At 37.2% G+C, this 27,552-nt stretch overlaps 1 long non-coding RNA gene across 3 annotated transcripts in view; it reads right to left on the bottom strand.

Annotated features, from left to right (window-relative positions):
* Nucleotides 1-27,552, bottom strand: part of LOC141422615 (uncharacterized) — a 246,958-nt gene that overhangs the window by 147,347 nt on the left and 72,059 nt on the right. For all 3 annotated transcript variants that reach the window (XR_012447326.1, XR_012447325.1, XR_012447327.1), the window contains one exon: nucleotides 18,939-19,048. This is a non-coding gene — a long non-coding RNA (uncharacterized lncRNA). The remainder of the gene's footprint in view (nucleotides 1-18,938; nucleotides 19,049-27,552) is intronic.

The raw sequence follows: 27,552 nt of genomic DNA, 5'->3' as shown, positions 1-27,552 counted from the left end.
TATACTTTTGAAACATGAATCTCCCAACTTTTAACATACAGAATCAAACAGGACAACTCTGAAGAAACTCCAATATGTACCACATATTGGTACCTATAAAACATCAGCTACTTATAAAACATTTGAAACAGGCTTTCTACTCTGAATTTAATATCAAATTGTATCTATTGTCCTTTTTGTCATTGGCAATTAGATGCTGAACTTTTTTGTCACGTGAATTTGGGGCCCTGACAAAGTTTGAGTATTTTATGTTACCTGAAGTTAATGACTTTATATAGCTTAGAGGGTGTAAAATGGATTACATGTGGTTAACTTATGGCACTGTCTGTGGTTTAGACAAGTTAAAGCACATCCTATTTTTAAAGAAAGATTTTTTGCTTTCTTGAGTATTTCCACTGGGTGAGAGAAAAAATATATCTTTTTCCTTTTTTCCACCTTCCCCCATCTCCTTTGTTTGCTTAACTTGTCAGAGATTATTCTTACAGCTTTAGTTCATTTATTTTTATTCTCTGTCCCAAAAGGTAGTTCTGGAATCCCCTCAGTGTACACATTCATTGCACTGGAATCTGCTTCCATACGCCCCTCCATCCTCTAAGAAGAAAGAGATTGAGGCCATTTCTTTTTTTCTCTGTTATTTTCTTCCTTGGTAGCACCCACAAAGTCCTAAGTGTGTGTCACTGCTGCATGTGTCCATGGGGGATGGGTTCCAGAACCCCTCTCATATACCAAGGTCTGTGGATACTCAAGTCCCTTATATAAAGTGATGTTGTATTTGCATGTATCCTACCACGCATTTTCCTGTTCATCTCTAGATTTCTTATAATACCCAATACATTGTAAATGCTACATAAATAGTTATTCTGTGTTGTTTAGAGAATGACAAAGGAAAGAATAGCACATTAGGTACAACATGATTTTTAATGTCTTAGATCTTCAGTTGGTTGAATCTGAAAATGTAGAACCCAAGGATATAGAGGGCATAACTGTTCTTATGTTAGTGACTATGACAGAAAATGCACCACCTTCTCAATCTCCCACTCTCAAGCTATGTGGAGAAGTATCACAGAGGCAGAAAATGAGGCCCCTGGGGACAAGGTGGTGCTTTCCAATTTGAGAGAGGTTAGGGCTTTCAAGAAGAATCCCTTACACAAAGAGATATTGAATTATTGCTAACTTGGTGAGTGCAGCTATTCTCTGATACTGGACTGGGATTCACTCCATGTTTTCCAGTGAGGTATGGTTAGTTACAACTTCTGTAGCATTGAGAGCTCTCACCTGGACTCATTTCCCATACTCTGTAATGTCATTTACTGTAGAGTTTGGCTCAGCTTTGCAGTGTCATAGAAGTGCCAATATCTATCTTTACACAATAGAGCAGAAAAACTGCTCCTCTCTTTTGAGCCAGATAGCTGTTTTTTAAATAGACTGGGTAGAAATTGAACTGCTGCTCAGTAGCAGTTCAGAACTCACTCTGCTCTGTAAGGGAACAACACACACATAGGAAGCAAATTTCTTGCAGCACGAGTGGTACATCCGAAGGAGCTCTATTGGGCTATTGGATAGTTAGCATGATGTTTTATTAATTGTCTAAATAAGCATAATCATTGTAGGTTTCACTGTGGGCTACGTACAGCCCTCCTTTCAGGACTCCAGACACAGAGCCAATTATTAATTCTTCCACCAAGTAATTTACCCAGGAAGGAAGATGTTAAAACGTGATTCTTATGCCAAAATTGCAGTCTTTTCTGAAGAGTTTCCCATTTAAACTAATGGAACTTTGGACTGAGTTACAGGAAGGGCCTGGACAGCAGCAGCATATAATCAGAAAGTTTGTCATTTATTAATTCACAATTGTTACTCTTTTAAGAACCTAGGTAAAACTTTGTACTTACAGAAACATTTCCTCGCTCTTTGCAACAACTCATACGTTGGCTGGTAATATCATTCCCATTTCACAATGAAGCAGCAAATGGAAAGGAGTGAAATAGAAGGGAAGAATGATCTCTTTTGACTTGGTTTTGAATTTAAGGGTCTCTCTTCTTTTTCTTATTAGTGTACATTAATTTTACAAGTAAAACTTCATATGGCATTTCCATATGTGTGTATAATGTACTTTGACCAAATTCCCCCCATTACTCTTCTGTCCTCTCCACCCTCACTCCTTTTCTTTTCCTTCCACCAGCAGTCCCCTTTAACCTACAAGTTTTTTAAGCCCCTAAATTCCACAAATGAGAGAAAACATGCAATACTTGTCTTAATTAGCAAAAGTAGTTAATGAAGACCTACTACATACCAATACCTAGTTACTTCATTGTAAGTTCAAATATTCAATCTTTTTAAATTGAGAAATAGTTAACCAGTGTTAATGCTAAATGAAGATAATGCTTAATAGTGTTTATTTAATCTATCACTCTTTTAAATGATGGCACATAGTATCCTACAATATAATTTAGGTAGCCAACTCTATTTATAGATAATTAGTTTTATTCCAGTCTTTGTTATTACCATATACAAATATATTTCCTTGTATATATTTCATTATGTACTATCTAACCATTTCCTTACATTAAATTTTTAGAAGTAAAATTTGTAGGTTAAATTTTATACATACTGCCAGGTTGCCTTCAAGAAAGGCAAAATTGTATATCCATTGTGGCTAATTTATTATTTTTTCTTAATTTTCAAAATAAAAATATTTTTATTTCATAAATATACTTGAAAGAATACCAAGCTATTCAGATGCAGATCTTGATTTTTTTAACTTAATTTTATTGGTGTGGATTAATTGTAAAAAAGGTGACATTGTGGTGTTTCACACATGCATATATTGTACATTGATCAGATTAACCCCCTCTAGTGCTCTCTTCCTCCTCCCCCCTATTTTGCAACAGCTTTCAGTGGGTTGCCTTGTGCTACCTTCATATATAGACATATGTGCTTTTTTGCATTGTCCTCTCCTCCATCATTTTCTTTCCCTCTCCCTCTTTCTCTTCCCCCAGAAAGTCATATACACTTATGTGTGTGTATATATATGTACATATATGTTATATATTGATTTTTCTGTAGAAAAATTTGAAACAGTTACAGTGATCAATTGATCTATTGATCCGGCATGTATTAGGCACCTACTGTACACCAGCTTTTCTTTTAGGCTTTGGAGAAAGTAGTGAACTATATGGATAATTTCTATACTGGGGCTTGAACTAAGGGCTTTGTGTTTGCTAGGCAAGCATTCTACCACTTGAGTCACATCCCCAGTCCTGCAGCTATTTCTCAATGGGGAGAAAAGAAAATCATTCAGCTCAGGAAATTTAGTTTACTTTACCACTTTCTCCTCAGGCCTATTTTTCCCCATGGTGGCTAATTTCTATCCGTGAATCTGGGCATCTTTTCATATCTGTATAGGGTATTTGAGGTTCTTTTGTGACTTGTCTGCTTATGTTTTTGCTTATTTTTTCTGTCATAGTGTTCATGCTTCTTTAGCTGATCTGTCAGAGATCTTTAGATACCTAGAAAAATATCTCTGTATATATGTTGCAGTTTTTTCTTCTTTGTTATTTGTTCTTCAGCTTTGCTTATGGTAACTTCACCACAACACAATTTGGAAATTTTATGTTATCAAATCCTGTCATCAAACCTTTGATATCTTTGGCATTAATGATACCATTAATAAAGTATCATAAACATGTACCTTGCATGCTCTCATTTTTATTATTTAAAATACATAATTTTTCTGGGTTTCATTTTTATCTGTGGTTTGAGAAAGACCCCAAATTCTTTTCACTAACTACTTGCTACCATTTGTCTCCAAATAATTTATTGATCTGAATTAACTTTTTAACTGCCCACCTGTTCGGTGTATAATTCTACACCATCACGTTACATTGAACTTTCTGCCTGTTTCCTTACCAGATTTCTCTGTTTCTCTGTTTTTCTCTCTTTCTCACCAGATTGTTGCCACAATTTTAGAGTGCATTGTACTGTGTAGAAGGGGAATTTTTACCTTATCTTCCTGTTTTGATAAATTTTCTTGCCTGTTCTCATGTATTTGTTTTCATTTTTCATGTATTTGTTTCATTTCATGTATTTGTTTCTAAAATTCATTCATGAATTTTAGAATTATAAATCAGTTCCTCAATAACCTTGGCATTGTTAACTACTTAATTGTAAAAGAAGCAAGAGGGTGTGTAAAGTGTAAACTTTGGCAATATTTTTGTGAGTCAAAACTCATATGAAATCAGAATAAAAGCAATAAAAGCCCAAGGACTCTATAAGATTCTTAAAGTAAAACTTACTTATTTAACAAATATTTATCTATCTCTGGCATCATATTCAGTTAGGGGTTTTCTGCCACATATTGGCATAAATAAGATCTGCAGCACAAGAATGTTCAAGTTTGTGTTATGATTCATAATGCTGCCTCTAAAATGACAGCAAAATAATCCATACGGTTTCTGTCACTCTGTTACCATCTAACCATATTGGTTCCCATGCTTTGGGGTATTGTCTGACACAGAGAACACCCACTACATGAATATAATGAATTTCTGTGAGGAGAATGCAGCATTCTGCTCTGTGTGCCTTCATATCATATCATAGTGAGTAGGAGAGGGGAAATGGGAGCTCAAAAATGTTTTCTTTGACATAACAGAAATGATGGTGAGCCCCTGGTGCTCCTTAGCTTCCAAACAAGCTTCAGAACTCAGTTTATCAACTGTCAATAGGCAAGCGCATGTTTTTCTTTTCCCATGAGCTGATTAAAGTTGTGGTCTTTTGTAATTCATGGCATTCCATTGTATTTATTTCTGCTGGAATTTTCAGGCTGAATTACTGTAACTAATATACCACTAAGTCTGTGCTGCAAAATCCTTGACCTTTTGAATCCTCCTTTTGAGCAGAAAATTGGCATAGGAAATTTCAACACAATAAATGTTTGAATTTTTTCTTAATCTTGATCCAGAATTCATATGGCTCAATTTAATTATGTCAGAGGCTCTTTGCCACCAGTATCAGTTTGGATTAAGGGGTTTTGAAGATTGTGGTGATAGGAGAAAAAGAGAGCTGAGATCAAAAGAACAATGCAGGAGGTATCACAATACCTGACTTCAAACTATATTACAAAGAAATAACAATAAAAACAGCATGGTACTGGCACAAAAACAGATATCAAGACCAGTGGAACAGAATAGAGGATCCAGATATGAAGCCACACAACTAGAACCAACTTATCTTTGACAAAGGAGCTAAAAATATACGATGGAGAAATAGCAGCCTCTTCAACAAAAACTGTTGGGAAAACTGGTTAGCAGTCTGCAAAAAACTGAAACTAGATCCATGTATATCACCCTATACCAAGATTAACTCAAAATGGATCAAGGATCTTCATATCAGACCACAAACTCTAGAGTTGATACAGGAAAGAGTAGGAAATACTCTGGAGTTAGTAGGTATAGGTAAGAACTTTCTCAATGAAACCCCAGCAACATAGCAACTAAGAGATAGCATAGATAAATGGGACCTCATAAAGCTAAAAAGCTTCTGTTCATCAAAAGAAATGGTCTCTAAACTGAAGAGAACACCCACAGAGTGGGAGAAAATATTTGCCAACTATACATCAGACAAAGGACTGATAACCAGAATATATAGGGAACTTAAAAAACTAAATTCTCCCAAAACTAATGAGCCAATAAAGAAATGGGCACGTGAACTAAACAGAACTTTCTCAAAAGAAGAAATTCAAATGGCCAGAAAACACATGAAAAAATGCTCACCATCTCTAGCAATAAAGGAAATGCAAATTAAAACCACACTAAGATTCCACCTCATCCCATTAGAATAGCCATCATCAGCAACACCACCAACAACAGGTGTTGGTGAGGATGCCGGGAAAAAGGAACCCTCTTACACTGTTGGTGGGAATGTAGACTAGTACAACCACTCTGGAAAAAAATTTGGAGGCTACTTAAAAAGCTAGATATCTATCTACCATTTGATCCAGTAATACCACTCTTGGAGATATACCCAAAAGACTGTTACTCCAGAGGCACCTGCACACCCATGTTTATTGCGGCACTATTCACAATAGCCAAGTTATGGAAACAGCCAAGGTGCCCCACCACTGACGAATGGATTAAGAAAATGTGGTATCTATACACAATGGAATTCTATGCAGCCATGAAGAAGAACGAAATGTTATCATTCGCTGGTAAATGGATGGAATTGGAGAACATCATTCTGAGTGAGGTTAGCCTGGCCCAAAAGACCAAAAATCGTATGTTCTCCCTCATATGTGGACATTAGATCAAGGGCAAACACAACAAGGGGATTGGACTATGAGCACATGATAAAAGCGAGAGCACACAAGGGAGGGGTGAGGATAGGTAAGACACCTAAAAAATTAGCTAGCATTTGTTGCCCTCAACACAGAGAAACTAAAGCAGATACCTTAAAAGCAACTGAGGCCAATAGGAAAAGGGGAACAGGTACTAGAGAAAAGGTTAGATCAAAAAGAATTAACCTAGAAGGTAACACCCACGCACAGGAAATCAATGTGAGTCAATGCCCTGTATAGCTATCCTTATCTCAACTAGCAAAAACCCTTGTTCCTTCCTATTATTGCTTATACTCTCTCTACAACAAAATTAGAGATAAGGGCAAAATAGTTTCTGCTGGGTATTGGGGGGGGGAGAGGGAGGGGGTGGAGTGGGTGGTAAGGGGGGGGCAGGGGGGAGAAATGAACCAAGCCTTGTATGCACATATGAATAATAAAAGAAAAAGGAAAAAAAAAGAGAGCTGAGATAATTCTATTTGCAGTAGATTATTAGAGGGGAAACAAAAATATAAAATGTGAAATCCTTTGGTATTTCTAAAATCATTTGTGCCCGCAGCTCAATTTGAACACATGGCCTTGCCAGCCTCCTAAACCATGCAACCTGAGAATTGTTTTGATCTTTCAGATGTGATTGCAGAATCTTTGTGTCCATCAGTTGATAACAAAATACTGTCCTATTTGCAAACATCACCCTTCTGTGTAGGTTTGGGAGAGGTTTGGAAGAGACAGCAGGAGAGTGTCCTATGTGCAGAAAAAGGGAGAGATAGTGCAACCATGAATCCAATGACTTATTTCTACCATTACAAGGGTCAGCAAACTTTTTCTGCAAAGTGCCAGATTCTAAGTTATGCTAGATGATGTGACTGACATATGGTCTCTGATGCATATTCTTATTATTATTTCTTTGTTTGCTTGCCTGTCTTATGTTTGTTTTTACAACCCTTTAAAAACGTAAAAAACATTCTTAGCTCACAGACTGTTCAAACACAGGCCCTGAGTTGGATTGGGCCCACTGGCTTAGCTTGCCAATCTCTATATGGAATCATTGAAAGAGAAAGTCATGTGTAAATCGTCAGATGCCACTGCTGATAATTACAATACTACTTTAAGTTTTGACTCTGATTTCTAGTTTACCCAGCTCATCTTTGATCCTCAAAATAACGCTGATGGCAGACATCATCATTCCTACATTAGAGGAGAGAAAACAAGCTCAGAGAGGTAGGGACTTGCCCAAAACGACACAGATGATAAGGGGGAAAGCCAGGAATGCAATGAACACATCTTGTGACTCAAGTTTGTTGCTCTTTCTGTTAAACTCTGATTGAGTCAGAGAAAGTGTTGGTGGAAAGAAAATCTGATTGAAAAAGCTGCTAGCTCATGATTAACATGTCTGCCCTCTGGGACTCCCATGCTTTAACTCAAATAAAAACCCAAGAACATACATTCCTCACTTCTTTCACAGTACAGTGGCCCTAAGGGTTTAGATAAATTATTACATCAACATGCAGCCAACTCAGGATTTTGGAAAATCTCTAGTTAGCTCATAATTCCCACCTACACTGATAAAAATGATGAGATTTGTGCTTTATTAATGCTTTAAAAGATGGAGCAAGGAAGTGATCACTGAGTTCCCAGGAACATAATCCAAGACACTGTAGTAGGACCGAGGAAGAAGGAAGAACGACCGTTTATTTCAGCCATCCTGACAACAGGAGTCCGAGCAATGAAATATAGCAGAATTGTTTGGAAAGACGTGTTAGCTCAACTTGTGTGGCCCAGAGGCTAATCAGAGTCTACATCATAAAGAATAGGCAAAGGTACATATGGGACTCATTCCTGCATTTTTATGGGTTAAAGACATGAACTGTGTATCCCGTTACACTGCAGACTAACACCAGTATAAGAGTGATAAGGTCCAAGAAACACAGTGACTTTATGCATTACGTTGTGATATCTTTTTCACTGAACATTATAGACCCAAATTGTTTAATGACATTTATTTTTATGTGGATTTTTATTCGCTGTTTCCTCTGTTTAAAAGTTCATGTCTTCAAGAAGGCTGTCACCCTGTTATACTTATTAAATGAGTGCTACCAGAAAGCTATGACCACTTGTGGCTTCTGCAACTTGAAAATGTAGAAATGTTGGAGAAGGTTCAGAAAAGACTATGAAAAATAAAAGTGCTGGAAAAATAAAGGCTGGGAGCAAGATTGAAGGAATTTATTTTTGCTAAGATTTAAAAATATTTAAGAGTGACTGAAGCAGTGATTAGCTAGAGCATTACAGACTCATGCAGGGGATTCAGAGCAATTGTTTTCTCCTTCTGTCTAAAACAAGAATGTGAGAAGAGACTCTTTTGGACTCCCAGCACTGTGCTAAGCCTGGAGCTGCATACGGCAGGATGGAGGCACATCCCTCACAGCCTCTCTGTGGCTCGGAAAATATATTCATTCATGCCTAACGTACAGACTCACTCCCATCCTATCATTTTATTATCTGCAACTTAGTAAACAGATTTTTTCACATTTTTGTTAGCATACCTTAGTTGTACAGGACGGTTTCATTGTGACATTACATATGTGCTTACAATGTATCTTAATTATATTCACCTCCATTATGCACCCTCATGCCCCTTCTCCCTTTCTTAGAACAATTCCAACAGGTTTCATTGATCAATTTTCATATATGTAAACAAATACATCAACTATATTCACCCTCCTTCACCTTCTCCTCTTACCCCACCCTCACCCGTGCTCCCACTGGTACCCTCTCCCCAGACAGGACTTGTTTTACCTTCCTGTCCTTCATTTAAAAAAAATTTATATTAATTGTTCAAGGGGGTTTTGCCTTGGTATTTCACACATGTATATATCATACTTTTATCAGATTAACCCCCTCTATTACTTACGCTTTCTCTATCGCCCTGTTCCCCTATTACTCAACAGCTTTCAGTGTATTTCCTTATACTATCATATTCAATATATTCAATATTAATCACTCTCTATCATTCTCTTATCCTCTCCTGCCTACACCTTGTCCCCTCAGACACAACTATTACAATCATATTCTCTCTCTCATATATATGTACATGTATGTATATATGTATATACATACACACACATACACACATTTAGATACACATTTACCTTTTAGATCTAGCTTCCACATATGACAGAAAACATGAAACCTTTGTCCTGCTGAGCCTGGCTTACCTTACTTAACATGATGATCTCCATTTCTAGTTCCATTCATTCATCTGCACATGATATAATTTCATTCTTATTTATGGCTAAATATTATTCCATTGTGTATATACCACACATTTTCTTACTCCATTAATCAACCAGTTGTAGGTCACCTGGGCTGTTTCCAAAGCTTAGTTCTTGTGACTAAAGCTGCAATAAACATGGGTGTGCAAATGGCTCTATGTATCCTGGAGCACATTCCTCTGTGTATATAGCCCAGGAGTGATAGCACTGGATTTTCTATTTTTGGTTTTTTAGGAACCTCCATACTGCTTTCCATAGTGACTTCATGGATTTACAGGCTCACCAAGGGTTCCTTTTTCCCCTGAATCCTCACCAGCATTTGTTGTGTTATTGATGATAGCCATTCTGACTAGAATGAAGTGGTAACTCAGTGTCTTCTTGATTTGCATTTCCTTTATGGCCAAGAATGTTGAGTGTTTGTTCAAGTATTTTTTGGTCATTTGTACTTCTTTTGAGAATTGTCTGTTCAGTTCGTTTGCCCATTTATTCAGTGGGTTGTTGACTGTTTGAGGGTGAGTTTTTTGATGTACCTTGTATGTTCTGGTTATTAATCCCTTGTCAGATGTTTAGCTTGCAAAGATTTTTCTCCCATTCTGTAAGCTGTCTCTACAGTCTGGTGATTGTTTCCTTTGCTGTGCATAAACTTTTTAGTTTGATGCAGCCCCATTTTTCAATCCTTTCTTTTTAATTGCTGAGCTATTAGAGTTCTATTAAGTTATTATCCATTCCTTATGTTCCAGTTTTTTCCCTGTTCTTTCCTTTAGTAGTTTCACAGTTTCAGGTCTTAAACTAAGATCTTTGATCCACTTTGAATTGATACTAGAACAAGGTGAGAGACTGGATCTAGTTTCAATCTTAAACAGGTGGATATCCAGTTTTCTCCAATGGATGTTTTGGGCTCCTTTATGAAAAATCAAATGGTTATAGATGTGTGGGTTTATGTCTGGGTCTTCTATTATAGTCCATTGGTCTTTGTGTCTGTTTTTATGCCAGTACCATGCTGTTTTATTTCTGTGGTTTGTAGTATAGTTTGAAGTCAATGTTGTTCTCTTTTGCTCAAGATTGCTTTGGCTACTTGAAGTCTTTTGTGCTTCCATACTTGAACTTTAGGATTGATATTTTTAGGATTGATATTTTTCTATCTCTGAGGAATTGCATTGAACATGTAGATTGCTTTTGGTAGTACAGCCATTTTCACAATATCGATTCTGCCAATCCATGAGCATGGGACGTCCTTCCATCTTCTGTCTTTATTGATTCTTTCTTCAGTGATGTACAGTTTTTGTTGTGTAGGTCTTTCTCTTCCTTCATTAAATTTATTTTAATTTTAATTTTTTGATGAGATTGTGAATGGTATTGTTTTTCTGAAGGAAATACCAGATTTTGAAAGAGAAAGATGCACGTTTACTTGTAAGGCTTATTTCTGCATTTGAGATGAGATTGTAACCAATACTGAATAAAGGAGTCTCCTTTAAAAATCCTGAACTTTATTTCCCATTGGTGCATAAGGAATACTCATTTTACTTATACAAATGCCACACAAATGCTTCCTATAGTTGAAATGTGTGTGGTTGGCTTCCACCTAGACTCCAAATTCTTAAAGTACTTTAGAGGGGAAAGTTGAGTCCTCCTCCCCATTTGTTCTTTTCCAAAGTAAAGGTGGAGAAGGCTGTACTCTGTTCACAGGAAATTGGCTTCATTCCATTAAAAGATGATGACTGAATTTCCAGTTATTTGTTGAGCTTTCAGTTCACTTAGAGGTCTTCATGAAGATAAATTTTCTTTAAAGAACATCATAAATTTACATCTAAATGGACTTGCCACATGAAGTCTACAATGACAATATAACTAGAGATATTCGTCTCTCCTGTTTAAAGGCTGGACCTCAGTGATATAACTTTCTTACCCTTTCCTTTTTCTTGTTTGGCACATGTAGAGTGACCTTTAACATCAGAGATAGTATAAGAAAGATTCAGTGTTTCACCTTTTCTCTGAAAGTATTAGAAACAACGTTTGTCTCCTCATTGACTGAAAATTCTTAAACTGCTTTCCCATATACACTTAAATCTGTAGAAACATCTGAACTTTGTTCTAAATCTGTCTCTTATGGTGAATTATGTTTATCAAACACTTACATATCAGCCAGGAATTATTTCAAATACTCTATGTGTATTAGCTCATTTAATCATTCTGACAACCCTCTGGGGCTGGTTCTGTAGTTATCCCAGAAACAGATGATAGAACTGAGGTTCAGAGAAGTTAAGGAACCAGTATAAAGCCACACTGATAAAAACGAAGTTTCAAGCCTTGGGAGAGGCTCTTCGCCACGTACCCTACTTCTCAAAAAGGAAGTTCTTGGATTTCTTTTGAGGCATTCTAACTTGGATACCTTATAGAAACATTATCAGATTATTTTTAAAACATGTCTTTATTTCTAGAATGCCTGTGGTATATTCAATAATGGATACAGCAATGAAAATGAATGGACTATAGCTAAATAATCTGCATAGATGAATGTCACATACTTAATGTGGAAAAAAACAAAACAAATACTTCTGTACATACAGCTGTAATCCCATCACTCAAGAGGTAGAGGCAGGAGAATTGCAAGTTTGAGACCAGCCTGGGCTACACAGTGAAAACCTGTCTCAAAAAAAGACGTAATTTTAATCCATTCTTATAAAGTGGAAAAGCATGAAAATCAAAGAATATAATGGTTTGGGACATAAGTATATGATAAAACTTGAGGGAATACAACATATAGATTCTGGATCAGGTTTTTTCTGGGGAAAAGAAAAGGGAATATAATTTGGAAAGTTATACAGAGGACTTCAAAGTATTGGTAGTAAGCACACCAGGGTTTTTATTATTTTCATCATTCATGTGTGTTACATGTTTTGATACATATGATGCTTCATAATTAGATAGAGTAGGTTACAAGAAGGTTTCCCTCTAGCACCCTATTAACTAACACTTCCCTAATTAGAATTTCTATACACTCCAATAATTTCTTAGTCATTATAACACCTGATGGGTGCCAGGAGTGGTGTTTCATATCTATAATCCCAGCAGTTGACTCCGTCTCAAAAAAAAAAACCTGACAAATCTTTTGAATTGTAAAAGATAAATTATGTCTAATATAACATTACTAAGCCTTTTGGTATTCTTAAAAATCTGTCTATTAATATAAAAAATATGGCAACTATTAAAATAACTGTGTGAATCACCACTGCTTATCTTTCCTCACTACCAGTGAAATAGCATTTACTGAACGCCAGAATTGTCCCATCCTTAGGACAGATGTCAGTGTTGTTTGATTCCTTGTGACACTTATTTGGTGAATCAGGGCAGAGATACCTATTTTTAAGTGATAGCTTAGGATTATAGAAACTGACCTATGCTATCAACCTGTCACTCCTGTTGTCAAGCTGGCTTTGACTGATGTACTTGTGACCAAGGGCAGAATATTTCCCAAATAGTCCAATATTCTGGTTCTTTTCTTTTTGCTTTTGAATTTTTATATTCTTGGCAATTAATCCAATTTTTTTTCATGAACCCTTATTTTGCTCCACAAAGGTCATTTGGAAAACTCTAATACCATACTCAAAACTACCGTGTTACAGACCTATAGATGTGGCAAAATTTTGTCATTCACTGGACATTTCTGGGATGGAAACTGACACGGCTGGCACCATGACTGTTAATGTTTAGTTAGATTTAGCAACATTTCTGTTTATAAAGCTAGAGGCATTTATTAAAGAAAGTTAAGGTCATAGAAAGCATTAAAAGCAAAAATTAAATTACTCATAATTCTATTAGTTGTGCTAATATTTATATTATGTACTTCCAGTCTTTTCTCTGGTATACTTTAATGAGTAAATAAGTATAGAAAGGATATCCTTATAAGTATATGAACAAAAGGACAGAAGAAGTAGCATAGTCCTATATAAGTAAGATCACAGCATACATTAGATATCCCAGCTCTTGGGACTTCTGGACTTGTAGTCAATGTCCAGGAAAAGAACAGTTTAAAGTGACATCAGTTCTTGACTTACTTTTCAAGGATGAACATGAATTCAATAAACTACAATAGTGATCTGATATGACAATGTCACCCTAATGTTCTTATGTGGGACTTGGGTTCTCTACATGCAATTGAATTACATGCACAGTTGACCTGTACCTATGTTATGGGAGCATGCAATGGTAGCTTTCTTAGACCACTCTTCATTTGTCCCCATTTCTGACTTTCAACCCCTCCTAGTCTTTCCTTGCTATTTTCATGCTTGCAGGTAAAAGACTTGAGGGTGGGGAAAATGTACAATTTTTTATTCTCTTCTCATTACTCTCAAAAATCCAAAATCTAAAATCACCAATGTTGAGCCATTACAATCATGCAAGAAAACTAAATAACAGACACCTATATTGGAGAGAAAAAAAATAAAACTGCCTTCATTCATAGACAACATAATCATCTATGTAGAAAATCTGATGAAATCGACAAAGATACAAAATAAGTGGATTTGTGTAGGTTTCTGGTTATAAAATCAATATATAAACTCAATTATATTACTAAAAGTTAGAAATAAACTGAAATTTAAAAGCAGTATTATATATGATCTAAAAATAAGGAATATTAGAAATAAATTTGACAAAAAAAACCCCTGGGTGCTAAAAACTGTAAAACATTGTTGAAAGATTAAAGAAGCCTAAATAAGTGAGGAGATAAACTGTATTCATGGACTGGAAGATTCAATATTGATATAATGATAGAGAGTCCAGAAATAAGCCCACATATAATGTGAAACAGACAGTTCACACTTTTTATGACTATGAAAAGGCAATTCAGTGAGAAAACACAGCTTTTTAAACAAAGGGTGCTAGAAAAACCAAATATTCCATTACAAAATAATGAACTTCTGTCTATACATGATACTATATGTAGAAAATTAACCCAAAATAGATCTTAAATCTAAATGTAAAACATAACTTCTAGAAAAAAATTATAAGAGAAATCTTTGGGACTTTGAATTAGGCAAAAAATTTCTGAAGTATTTCTAAAAGAAATAAAACACAAAAAACAGGAAAAAAATTAAAACATAAATTATACTTAATTAAAATTAAGAACTTCCTTTTCAATGACACTGTTAAAGAATGAAAAGACCAGCCCCAAACTGGAAGAAAACATTTATGAAGTATACACTTGATAAAAAGCTTGAATTTAGAGTATACAGAAAAGTAATAATCTTAAAACTCAATGGTAAGAAAGCAAACATTCCTGAAGGAAAAAATTGGCAAAAAATACTTCACTGAGGAAAATATATGGATAGCAAAAAGAACACAAAAAGATGTTCAAAATCTTTAGCCACTAGAGAAATGAAAATTAAAACTAGAATTAGATATTGCTGGACACCTATAAAGCCTGTCTCAAATGACAGATCGAGTTTTTCAGGTGCTGATGACGATGAGGAGAACTTGAACTCACATGGACTGCTAGTGGGAAATATAAAATGGTGTAACTTCCTTGGAAAATATATTAGTGTTTTCTTAAAAATGTAGACACCCACCCACCACATCACTCACCCCAAGAAAAGGAAGTGCATGTCCATACAACCATTTGTACACAAATGTCCATAGCAGAATTATTTGTAACAATTAAAAACTTGAAAAAAACCCAAAGGTTTATCAACAGGTGTATGGCTACACAAATTGAGATAGATCTCTTAAAAGAAAAACTTAAGACAAATTAAATTTAGCAGGGTTTGTTTGAGCAAAGAATGATTCATGAATTGGGCAGCACCTTGAATCAGTACAGGTTCAGAGAGTTTTACCCACCTACTTGGGCAGGCAGAATTTATAGACAGAAAAAGGAAGTGGCAGAAGGACACAACTTGATTGGTTACAGCTCAGCATTTAACTTATTTAGACGATGACTTCCTGGGCCATTGACCAGCTGGCAGCCTGTGACTGGCTGAAGCTCAGCTATTGTGATTGGCTGAGACTCAGCTCTTTGTTATAAGAATATACTCTTAAGTAAGATTGCAGGCTTTTTTGTTGGCTTGTTTGTTTTTCTTGGATGGTGCTGGGGATCAAACTCAGGGCCTTGTGTATGCTAAGCCAGTGCTTTAACATTGAGCCCTACCTCCAGCCCAAGATTATGATTTGTTTATTTACTAAATTAGGCTGCAGTTCACTGCATATGGAGGCATATTTGGGCTAAATTTGATTTAATTTAACATATTCATATAATAGAATAATATTTTGAGCAAAAAGGGATACACTACTGATTTATCATGGATAAATCTAAAAATAACTAAATAGAATGAATGAAGCCAAAAATACCAGTACATTCTGTATGATTCCATTGAGGTAAAATTTTAGAAAATGCAAAGGACTCTATAGTGATAGCTGCTCAACTGATGCCTGGGAAAGAGGTTGGGAAGAGATATCAGAGAAGGATTGCAAAGCAGACATTAGAAAACTTTGGGGAGTTAGACCATATCCACTATTTTGATTGTGGTGATGGTTTCATTTCTGTGTGTATGTGTGTGTATATCAAAATAGATATCATGTATATCAAAACTTATGGAAGGGTACAACTTAAATATATGCAGCTATCAATAAAGCTGTTAAAAAATTTTATAGGTTCTACAACTATATGCCCTTAAGTGATCAACAGCTAGCAACAGTCTGCAGTTATGTTTACAGTGCTCACCATTTCATCCCAAATGAAACAAACCATAACTGTAAAATAAAAATTCATCAAAGATAATTCGAACAATTATTTATTAAAATAATTACCCTTGAAAATAACTTTGAAATGGTATCCAGCCAGACTAGAAAAATCTATCAGGAATAGTATTATGTAAAAAATATGTGAATATAAAATGAAAATTATGTACAAGCCCAAACAAGACTGTCCATAGAGGCCCTGTATAAAATTCTGATCTGGCTATTCTCTTGATGCAGTTCTAACCCTATGATGAAAAGTATCTTTTCCTAAAGTGTATAATTACCCTCTGTCACTCTTAAACTCCTCTGGTGTCTAAGATCTCTTAATAATGGTGAAGAGATGAGCAGAAATTAAAAAAAAAGGCCTTCTACCAATTTAGCATCCTGTGCATAATGCACCTGTAATGGTAGTTTGATTGCTAGCGCCCATTATTTTGTTGCTGTCTTTTTTTCTATTACTGCACAGGAGCCCTGGGTTTCAAAAAGAATGCAGTATCTTGTTCTATACAACCAGCACAATTTACATGAACACCAGCTTTGGCCTGTATTAGAGAGATGCATAGAATAAAATGAAAAATGTAATGTAATCCATGTGGACCGTTTAATGTCAGTGGCACTCTTCACTTAAATATCATATTACATTTTGGTTGATTTATTTTCCAAAAGAGAAAAGTGAAAAGCATAGATTTTTCTCCAGCAAAATAGGGAAGAAAATTGGAGTGTTTATGGATATTAAAATGAATAAGAAAAATATACTGAAAAGAGGATAGCAAGTCCCTTACCATGTTTCCCTCAGTGAATATGGATTAAGTAAAAAAAAAGAAAAAAAAAATATATATATATATTAAAAGTAAGAGACCAAAAAGATATTATTCAGGTTTGGTGTAGAGTAGAAGAGTCTTGAAATGCTATTATACCATATGAAAAACTCTTTATTTTAAAACTGTTACCTTTAATTACACTTATCCAGTCATCTATGACATTTTAACCATCCTCAAGTTTCTCCCAGGGATAGCTCACTACACAATAGTAACTGCTAATAACTCATTTGAAAGAGAAGCCGCCACCCTATACAGTTAACTCAAAATAAATCAGTTGGATTTTTTTTTAGTGGCTAAGGTGACTTCCTTCACTTGCTACAACTAAGTCGATAAGTTAGTTTAGTAAAACATTGACACAGCCTTAAATACCAATACCTGGGTTCCCTGTTAAGGCATTCCTATCTGGGACCCTGTGTTCTTGCTAAAGTGTGCAGAGTTTAGGGCCATTGGGTATGCCATATTGGGCAGCAGATGTGAACAAGGGAGTGAGGAGACTAGTCACACAGCTTAGTTAAAATTCAGCATATCCAAAGTCCTGTGAGAAGATCTGTTCTATAAACAGACGTGTAGTGAAGGCTGAAGGCTCAATTATTGCTGCCCGTGCTTGGCAGGCCTTAAGGATGTAAACAGCTTGTGGTAATATTGGGACCCTATCTAATGCCAGTAAAAGATCTCTCTCTCTCCACAGGCCTATGAAATAGCCCGGGAGAATTGTAGATGGTTTTTAGTTACCTTAAAAACATCCCGTATAGGCCCTGCTTGTACGTGGACAAGCAGGCTGTGTGGGTCATTTATCTTTCTGTGTGTGCTTATTCCCACCCTACACCACCTGTACAAGCAACCCCAGGGCTCAATGTGAATATCTTCAATCATCATAACCTTTTCCTCAGCCACTTCCTTAATTTTATAGCAGCTTTTGCTCCATTTTCCCCTTAGATATTCTGGAGCTTGAATAGGAATATGAATCAATTCTTTGGGCTGTTTTCTCAGACCTATTCTGTGTGGGGTCCTAATGCTATCTTCAGCCTGTGAGCTGATTCTGAGAAGATGGAAGCTGCCTTCTCCCTACACTCCTTGGTCTCCTGGGGAGACAGGTACGTCAGAGAGCACTATTTTACACATATTAAATGCTTCTGAGTACAGAGTCCTGTAGAGAAGTAACCCTACACTTCCTCATGAAACAAGGGTGCACAGAATGAGCTGGTGGGGGGTTGAGGAGAGTGGTTTATTTGGGGGTCCTGGCACAGGGGGTAGCCCTGTCTCTATGGCTTTGAAGAAACTACTTTTAGACTGCTAAGTGCTATCCTGATCTCTTTACCAAGGGCTCAATATCAGCAAGCTGGAAGTCATGCAAAAGAAAAATAGTATAACATGGGCATGGGTGGGAGGAGGACGGGGCCAGCAAGCCAGAGGAACCAGGCGCTCCTTGGCTGAGGACAGGCAGTGGGCCATATGGGCCCCTCAGCAACTACCTGATGAGCGAGGCCTTACCCAGGGAAAGGAAATGAGCACAGGACATAACCCATCAGAAGATGACTTTCCACATGTATGTAAATGGAAAACTGATTCCTATTGAAACCATTGCAGGAATAGGGAAAGGGGGATAAAGGAGATTGATGGAGGGAATGAATTCAACTATGATATATTTAAAATATTGTCAAAACTTTTGTAGATGCCAAAATGTACCCTTAGCACAACAATACAAATATTACTAAAATTTACAAAATGCAAGATTATTTATAAAGTACTGACAACACTCCCCCAAAAAAGAAGATGACTTCTCACCCTTAAGTGTAGCCTCCTGTGTCTCTCCTCAGCAATTATAATGGAGTCTTCCAAGAAGGGGTTTGATTTTTATGTGAATCAGATTTCATTGCTGTGATCTCATCAAATACCTAGAAGAACAACATAAGGCAGGGAAGGTTTATTTTGGCTCACGGTCTCAGAGGTTTCAGTCCTTGATCATTGGGCTCTGTTGCTTCTGGACCAATGATGGTGAGGCAGAACATCACAGTAGGAGTGATGTGGTAGAGGAAAGTGGCACATCTCATGGAAGACAGGCAGCAGGGAAAGACAGGGAGGACTGGGGACAAAGTATCCCCTCAAAGGCATGCCCCCAGTGACCCATTTCCTCTAACTAGGCCCCAACTTCAGTAGCCCCAACTTCCATTCAGCTATGAACCCTTCAACAGATTAATCCATTGATAAGATTAGTGTCCTCAAAATCCAAGCACCTCTCAGCCTGGTTTCAGTAGCTCACACCTGTAATCTTAGCTACTTGGGAGACTGACATCAGGAGGATTGCCATTCTAGGCCAGCTCAGGCAAATAGTTCACAGGACCTCTCATCACCATGAATAACTGGGTGCAGTGGTGTGCACCTGTCATCCAAAGCTAGATGAAAGGCTGAGATAGGGAGCATGTGGTTCCAAGCCAGTGAGACCCCAGCTCAGAGGAAAAAAGCTAGGTGTGTGGTGGTGTGTGCCTGTCATCCCAGCTTCTAACAGGAAACATAAAATAACCAGAGCAAGTAGTGTACCTGAAGTGGTAAAGCATTTGCCTAGCAAGTGGGAAGTCCTGAGTTCAAACCTCAGTACCGCCAAATAAAATAAAATAAAATCTAATTACCCCTCAAGAGCAACACCAGCTGGGGACCAAGCTTTCAACACATTATCCTTTTGACGGACACTTCATATCCAAACCACAACAGATCTCAGTCTTCCAAAGCCAGATTCAACACTTCCCATTTAATAGTTGGCCAGTGGCTGGGAGCCGGGAGTTCCTGTTGCTAGGTTGCAGAGTGCTGTCTTCTTTCTCCTCCATGGCATTCATAGGCCCCATAGAGGCCAGGCAGGGGTGAGTAACCTGCTTTTCAGGTGCTGGGAGACAGGGACATGCCAGGTTGTTGACACAGCTCTGTCTTCGGGGCCCAGCAGGGAGTCAATCTCCGTGGAAAAGAAGATGGTCAAGCTGACCTAATAAATAGTTTCCATCCCTAACCTCAGTAATTATTTTCATGTGTCACAGCTCAGCAAGGAATTATGAAAAATAAAGTTTCCCTGCTTAAATGAGACCCATAGCTTGCTGGGACCAGAATCCAAAACTGTTTTCTGTGTTGCTAAAGAAGTCACTATCCACACTCAGTAGAGAGCCAATGTGACCCCACTTCTGCTCAGTTGCACAAAGTAAGTGAATTCATTAGCCTGTTTCTTTCCTGATTCCTTATCTATCCTTTGTCATCTCCTAACCACTCTCCTGCCCCACTCACAAATCTACTGCACTGGGAGTTTTTCCTGGTCCCTTTCACCCTCCAAGATTTGAATTCTGCTTGCCGCCACAGTACTTCTCTGTGGGGAAGGAAATGTGGTCACATGAGTGGTAGGAAAATATCTTTTAGAAAATTGTTCAAAAAAAGAAAGAAAATTGTTCAAATGGCTACACCATTGAGTCCTAGTGGGACGTCAGCATCCCTTTGCTGACTGTTTTCCATACTAATAAGTTTTGTAGATTGCCCCCAGGTAAGAAGACACAGGTCAGGCTGGACAGCAGGCTCATGCCTGTAATCCTAGATACTTAGGAGGCAGAGATAAGGAGGATTGCAGCTCAAAACCAGGCCTGGGCAAAAAGTTCTTGAGACCCTAGCACAATAAAAAACACATCACAAAAAAGGGCTGGTGGAATGGCTCAAGGTGTAGGTCCTGGGTTCAAACCCCAGTACTGCATAAAAAGAGAGAGAGAGAAAGGTCAGGGGAAGGGAGCCTGATGAAACAGGAGTCTCTCCTCCTCCCAGTGCAAGAGTAGGGGCAATACTATCCCTAAGCAAGAATCCAAATTTAGGGAAGCTTTGGGTCCAGTGAAGGGCATAATTCATAATTAGCATAATACAGAACTCACTTAAACTATGTGCATTTAATTTCCATTCAGGCCTCCTTATCAGGATTGAGTTGGCAACAGAACTTTGAGAACCCCAATTTATTTGATTGCAGTTAGGCAATCAAAAGTCTAATTGCTGCTTTGGCAGCTTCAAGAGCATAAAACCCCTGTGAACAGCTTCCTCAAGGCCACCATGCCTTTCGGTTGTTTGCCTCAACTCTAATTCTTGGTTTAATCCTCCTCACTTTTATTAGGATTAAAGACAAATTCTCTTTAGGAGATTTCCACTTAATACAAACCAACATTGAGAAGAGAGAGGATGTAGGCTACCAGAGGAAAAACAACTTTTTATAGAAATCTCCACAAATGTTTTCCATCAGACTGCCCAACAATCTTCCTGAGGAAGAAGTGGACTTTGGCTTTGGGAAAATGCCAGAAAATATGATCTGCGTTCTTGTCCAGTCTAGGAGGTAACAAGTTTGATGATCAAGTGTGCTCGTTCTGAGGCCCACATGCCCATGATAAAGCCAAGAGAAATATGAGGGACCTTATGGTGACATACCTCAATTACAGAAGAGGAAAATCAGGTCAAGAGCTGAGACATGACTTATATAAATGTTCAAAATGAATTTAGGCCTTCTGACCTTGTTTCTTATGTTCTTTCTTAGAGAACTGGCAAAACTAGCATAGTCTCCAAACTGTAGACTGCTTTTTCTGGTCTTTGTACATGAAACAATTTACTTTTGTTGTATAAATTTTATTTAAGTATAGTATAGATTCACACAAGTCCACAGATCATAATTTTATACCTAGATGCATTTTTAAATGGTTCACACCACATTAGGTCAAGACACAAAATGTAACCAAGCCCCCTCCACCCTTGCTTTCCTTTCCAGTCACCTTTTACCAAGAGTAGCCACTGTGCTGACTTGCAATACCATTAGTCTTGCCTGGCATTGAGTTTTAGCTAAGATGAACCATACAGTCTGTGCTCCTTAGTGTCCAGCTTCTTTTACTCAATGTTATGTTCGTGAAGTTCATCTATTGTGTAATATGTAGCCATAGCTTATTTTATTCCTGTTATATAGCATTTCGTTGTATGAATACCACCATTTATCCATTCCACCATTGACAAACATTTGAGTAACTTTCAGTTCTTATCTATTGTACATAAAGAAAACTTTAAAACACTGTTAGCATATAATATTTATATGGGGGATATATTGTGATATTTACACATGTACTTACAACATATCTTGGTTAGATCTACCCCCTCCATTATTCTCCCTCTTCTCCCATCCCCTGCTTCTTAGAACAATTTCAACAGGTTCATTCTTCTATTTATACATGGAAACAAAACACATCCACCATATTTGTGCTCATTCTCTTAAGGAAACATGTTTGCCAGTGTTTTGTTGGGCATAGATATCATTGTGGATGGAGTAGAATTGCTGAGTCATGGAATATGTATAGTTTGTCTTTAGTAGAAATTGACCTGACAATTTTCCAAAGTGATTGTACCAAGATACACCTCTAGCACGAATTGCTCTACATCCTTGTCAAATTTACTACTAATAATGCCTTTTCTTAAAAAATGAATATGGTTACTTTTCTTCCATTTGTAAAAGAGTTGGGGGAAGAGGAGAGAAGATTTTTGTCCCATTTTTGAGATGTCTTGGTGGAATAGAAGAAATATGGAAATTTTCTATTTGCCCCAGAATGGCAGTCTTTGGTAAATGACTGCAGTCTTAGAATTCTAAGAAGGTTACTCCCAGGAGACTCCTAGCCACTCAGTTATCTAAATCACTGTAACTGGAGATAGTTTCCACTGGCTGCTAAAATCTTATGTTTTTTTAAGGTGTGCTTTGTTGAGAAACAAAGATTTCCTATCAGCTAGCATCATAGCTGACTGTTCTGGGACTATTTGATGGTTGAGAGCCTGACTTTAATTCCAAAGAGGGATGCAGAATGAATTTCATCAGTAAGGATGAGGAAGAATGCCATCACAGCACCTTTAAGCCAAGTGCCCATATGCATTAGGCCTATAGAGCTCTAATGAAATCAGAAAGAAGATAAACACCTAAAAAATTAGCTAGCATTTGTTGCCCTTAACGCAGAGAAACTAAAGCAGATACCTTAAAAGCAACTGAGGCCAATAGGAAAAGGGGAACAGGAACTAGAGAAAAGGTTAGATCAAAAAGAATTAACCTAGAAGGTAACACCCACGCACAGGAAATCAATGTGAGTCAATGCCCTGTATAGCTATCCTTATCTCAACCAGCAAAAACCCTTGTTCCTTCCTATTATTGCTTATACTCTCTCTACAACAAAATTAGAAATAAGGGCAAAATAGTTTCTGCTGGGTATTGAGGGGGTGGGGGGGAGGGGGGGGCGGAGTGGGTGGTAAGGAAGGGGGTGGGGGCAGGGGGGAGAAATGAACCAAGCCTTGTATGCACATATGAATAATAAAAAAAAATAAAAATAAAAAAAAGAAAGAAGATAAAACTGCTAAACATCTAAAATCTTAACATTGCTATTGCTATTTAAAACCCAGAGTACATTGAAAATTAAAAAAAAAAAATTCTGTTTGGGGTTCTACCCTAAACAGAAATCAATCAATCTAATGTTTTTTTATGCTGGTTAGCGCATAATTTGTTGAACCACATCTCTGAGGCTACTAAAATCAGTAACATTTGAGCACATAGTGTATGAAAATAATTTAACTTCTGTCTCAGTATCTAGGATAGCTATAAATTCAATTAACTTATATGTAATAATATAATATCATTTATGGAAACCTTATGCTGTTTCAATGTCAGGTGTATAATAATCTCTTTAAATACATGATTATGTGATTCTGATAACTTCCCTCTGGAAAAGCTTTTTTGTCTCCATTTTATGTATCAGGAAACTGGAATGTAGAAAAATTAAAGACCTTGATCCTCTATAAATAGCAGAGCAGGGATTCAAGATCAAGTCTGCTGGACTTCAAGTTTTCAATATGAACCACTACCCTTTACCGGCTCTTGAAGGAAACTTACAGCAGAGTTGGAAAGATGTCCAAGTGCTTCTCCTACCTCCCTCTCTGTATCTCTCTGTCTCTGTTTCTCCCCCCACCACCCCTGCCACACACTCCACCCTGCTTTCAGGGCCTGTCACTCACCAAGTCCTTTACATGAAAAATGTACCTGGTGCATTTGTGTCTCCTGGTAGATCTCTGACAGAAAATGCCCCACAAACACTCCTTAGTCTGAAGCAGACTCTGCTGCAGCACCAACCGCCAGCTCTGTAAAGACAGTCCTCCTTTAATTGGGAATGTTGAAATGCCGGGAATCCAGGCTAGCTTCTAGCATTTATAGAGAAAGCTTAGGGTATGGAATCCTTGGAAGAGGAAACCAAGAGTTGGGCTCACATCTTGAGGAGAGACACATCACTTGCCTGAGTTGAGAAGAAACAGGGCCTTGTGCCCTGTCCTTGGGAGGCTTCTTGCTTCTCCCAAGTGACCTCTATTGCCACACTGCCAGGCAACAGATGCACCAGGAAAATTTTCAGTTGTGTTCACATGTTTCCAGTTTGTGTCTTTCCTTACATATGTGTGGGGATTTTTCTTAATGAGGATGAGACCCAAACTAAGTTTCTTCCTTTTAAATATGCATTACTGAGCAGATACTAGACATTTCTCCAGCTACCCCAGTGAACTTGGATAGTCGAGAAATGCACTTTATCCTGAAAAGCTTTTGCTTCAGACCTGAGATGTATTCTTTCTGAATGGTGGAAATCAAAATTGGCTGTACTCGAGATGTGTTGCATGTATAATATTTATCACACTTTTATTCACCATTCATTATGGAATTAAGATAATGTCATTTTTAATCATTAAAAATGATTATTTACTTGAATGTAGTCTAGCTACATTAAGAAATTTTCCATTTGTTAAATAGGTTTCAATTGAATCAATCTTCTAAACAAAAAGTAATTTGATAAATTAAAATGATAGATTTACTTTATTGCAAAATACTCTTCAATGGCAAATGATTGGATTTTTCCTAAATGTTATCCATATTTCATTAATTTAGAGAGTAATATTATTATAACCATCTTTTATCTGAACTATTGTGCTCTTAAAATTTTTATAACATAGTTTGATAGTAAAAGTGACTCAATTCTACAGCATGTATATCTTGGAATTTCAGTATAAGGTTGTACCTGTTCTTAATAATCAGAATAAATACATGACAAATTTTACCTTTGGAAAATTATGTGAAATTTCTTCTAAAAGAAGAAATCGTACAAGAACTATGGTATTTTAGTACTATCATATTCCTTTATTATTAATATGTCATCATTCTTGTCTCTTTAGCTAAATCACTAGAAACAAGTTGAACAAACATAATTAATTTCATTTTTACTATCATATAGAAGTTGGAAGCACACTCATACACACCATTCTAGATGGCTTCAAATAAAGAAAGAATGAAGATATAGTTCTCAATATCATGCTAAAGATAAACCCAAGTGAAAGAAATCCCCACTATGGCCTGTCTCCTTAAATATGAGTCAGGGCTGACTCAGCTGAGACCTTTGGCCCTTGTTACTTCTTAATAACAGTGTTCTGATGTGAGTCAACTCCCTGTATAGCTATCCTTATCTCAACCAGCAAAAACCCTTGTTCCTTCCTATTATTGCTTATACTCTCTCTACAACAAAATTAGAAATAAGGGAAAAATAGTTTCTGCTGGGTATTGAGGGGGTGGGGGGGAGAGGAAGGGGGTGGAGTGGGTGGTAAGGGAGGGGGTGGGGGCAGGGGGGAGAAATGAACCAAGCCTTGTATGCACATATGAATAATAAAAGAAAAAAAATTAAAAAAAAAATAACAGTGTTCTGTTGTAGCTGATGGAATCCATAGATCACTGATTTGTCAATTGCAGACTCTTTTATAAAACATGTTATAAGGTCAGTCTGTCCACTGGCACTGTATTTTTACGTATCAGTTCAATGTCCTTGTTATCAAAATTAATGTGACTTTTAAAAAAATCATTTCACAGCTTCAGGTGATAAAAGCATTAAAAATTTAACACAAAAATCATGAATTCTATCTAATTCATATATCCCTTCTAGTGGAGATGCTGGAGAAAACAGTATCATATCATCCACATTCCAAACGTGAAGTTCCTCCTATGTGCAGAGGCTTGAGTTACAAATTGTTTTCAAGAATGGCACAAACTTTTCACACTCTGTCAAAAAACAACCTTGTAACAAGTCCTCTTTTCCCTGTTTTTTCCTTTTTATCTCAGTAATCACTAAGTCCTGTCAATTCTACCACCTACGCTATCTGAAGCCTCCCTTTTCCATCTTCATATTCTCCCTCTCTCTGTCCACAGTCCTGGTACTACAAGCCCCTGAAATAGTATTCAAACTCCTCTACTCCTTTATAGATCTCCTTTGAGCACAACTCACCATTCTGAACAATCTAATCATGCTAATGCCTTTCAACATCATGGCCAAGCAATAATGTTCATACTTTCACCATTGATTTTTCTAAAAATCACCTACAAGTGCCTGATGAAAGAGTCAGGACTGACAGAAGTTGCAATTTACTGAAATTCTGCAGGCAAAATTCACATTCCATTCTGCTACAGCAAGCCTATCCTCAAGTTAGTGGGAGATGAGACGTGTAACTTCCTTCACTCAGCAGTTCCTTTGGGCCTTCCATGGGGTGGATATCTTGCCACACTGAATGAGATGCAAGTGTTTATTTCTTGTACAACATGAATTTAAAATAGAAGCCAGGTTTTTCATCTTGTTCTCAACTAGAGCCTTCTCCAAAGATGGACAGCCTCTGTGGGATGAATTTACTAAGAGGTGGCACATAGTACCAATATGCAGCCTTTATAAAAAGATATTGAAGAAGGACAAAGCTGGCTGAGATTTTGCTCTCTGACATTTGGCCTTAGCCACTTGGCAAATAGAGATTCCAGGGCAGTGCTTCTGAGTCCCCTCCTTGTGTTTTGCCTTCTCCTGTAGCTCCTATTCTCTGAGCCTTGGTCTCTACTTTTACTGCTCCACATGCATGGCCTTGCACATTTCTGTTTGAGTGAGTTCAAAGTCTGGCCTGAAGTAGATGTTTAATAAACATGGGAAAATATAGAGAAGACCAAGTTTAACTCTATTGCTATGTCAATAATTTCTATTCCACATTATGATCATTTTATGCATGTGCAATTGGAACTTAAAAAAATCACTTGTTTGGCACCAAAGCATGACAAATATAATTTTTTGGGAAAATGCCCCTCATTTTTCCAAGCACCATGTGGAGTCCTCATGGTCCAAAGCACAGCTGTATACTCAAAGAAAGGGGACAGGGACGCTATTATGCTGACAAGAGTCCCTTTCCAGGGTACAAATGAGATTTCCCTGGCTGTATTCTTTGCGATGAAGCTTTCTGCTGCAAATTTAACTCAAGCAAGAAGCATCTCCATTTCAGAAATTCAAGTGCAAACAAACAATCTGACTGTCTGCATTACATT

This window comes from Castor canadensis, chromosome 4 (genome assembly GCF_047511655.1).
Source record: "Castor canadensis chromosome 4, mCasCan1.hap1v2, whole genome shotgun sequence".
Taxonomy (NCBI): Eukaryota; Metazoa; Chordata; class Mammalia; order Rodentia; family Castoridae; genus Castor; species Castor canadensis.
Note: the sequence above shows the minus strand (reverse complement) of the source record. Positions and strands in the feature narration are given on the sequence as shown.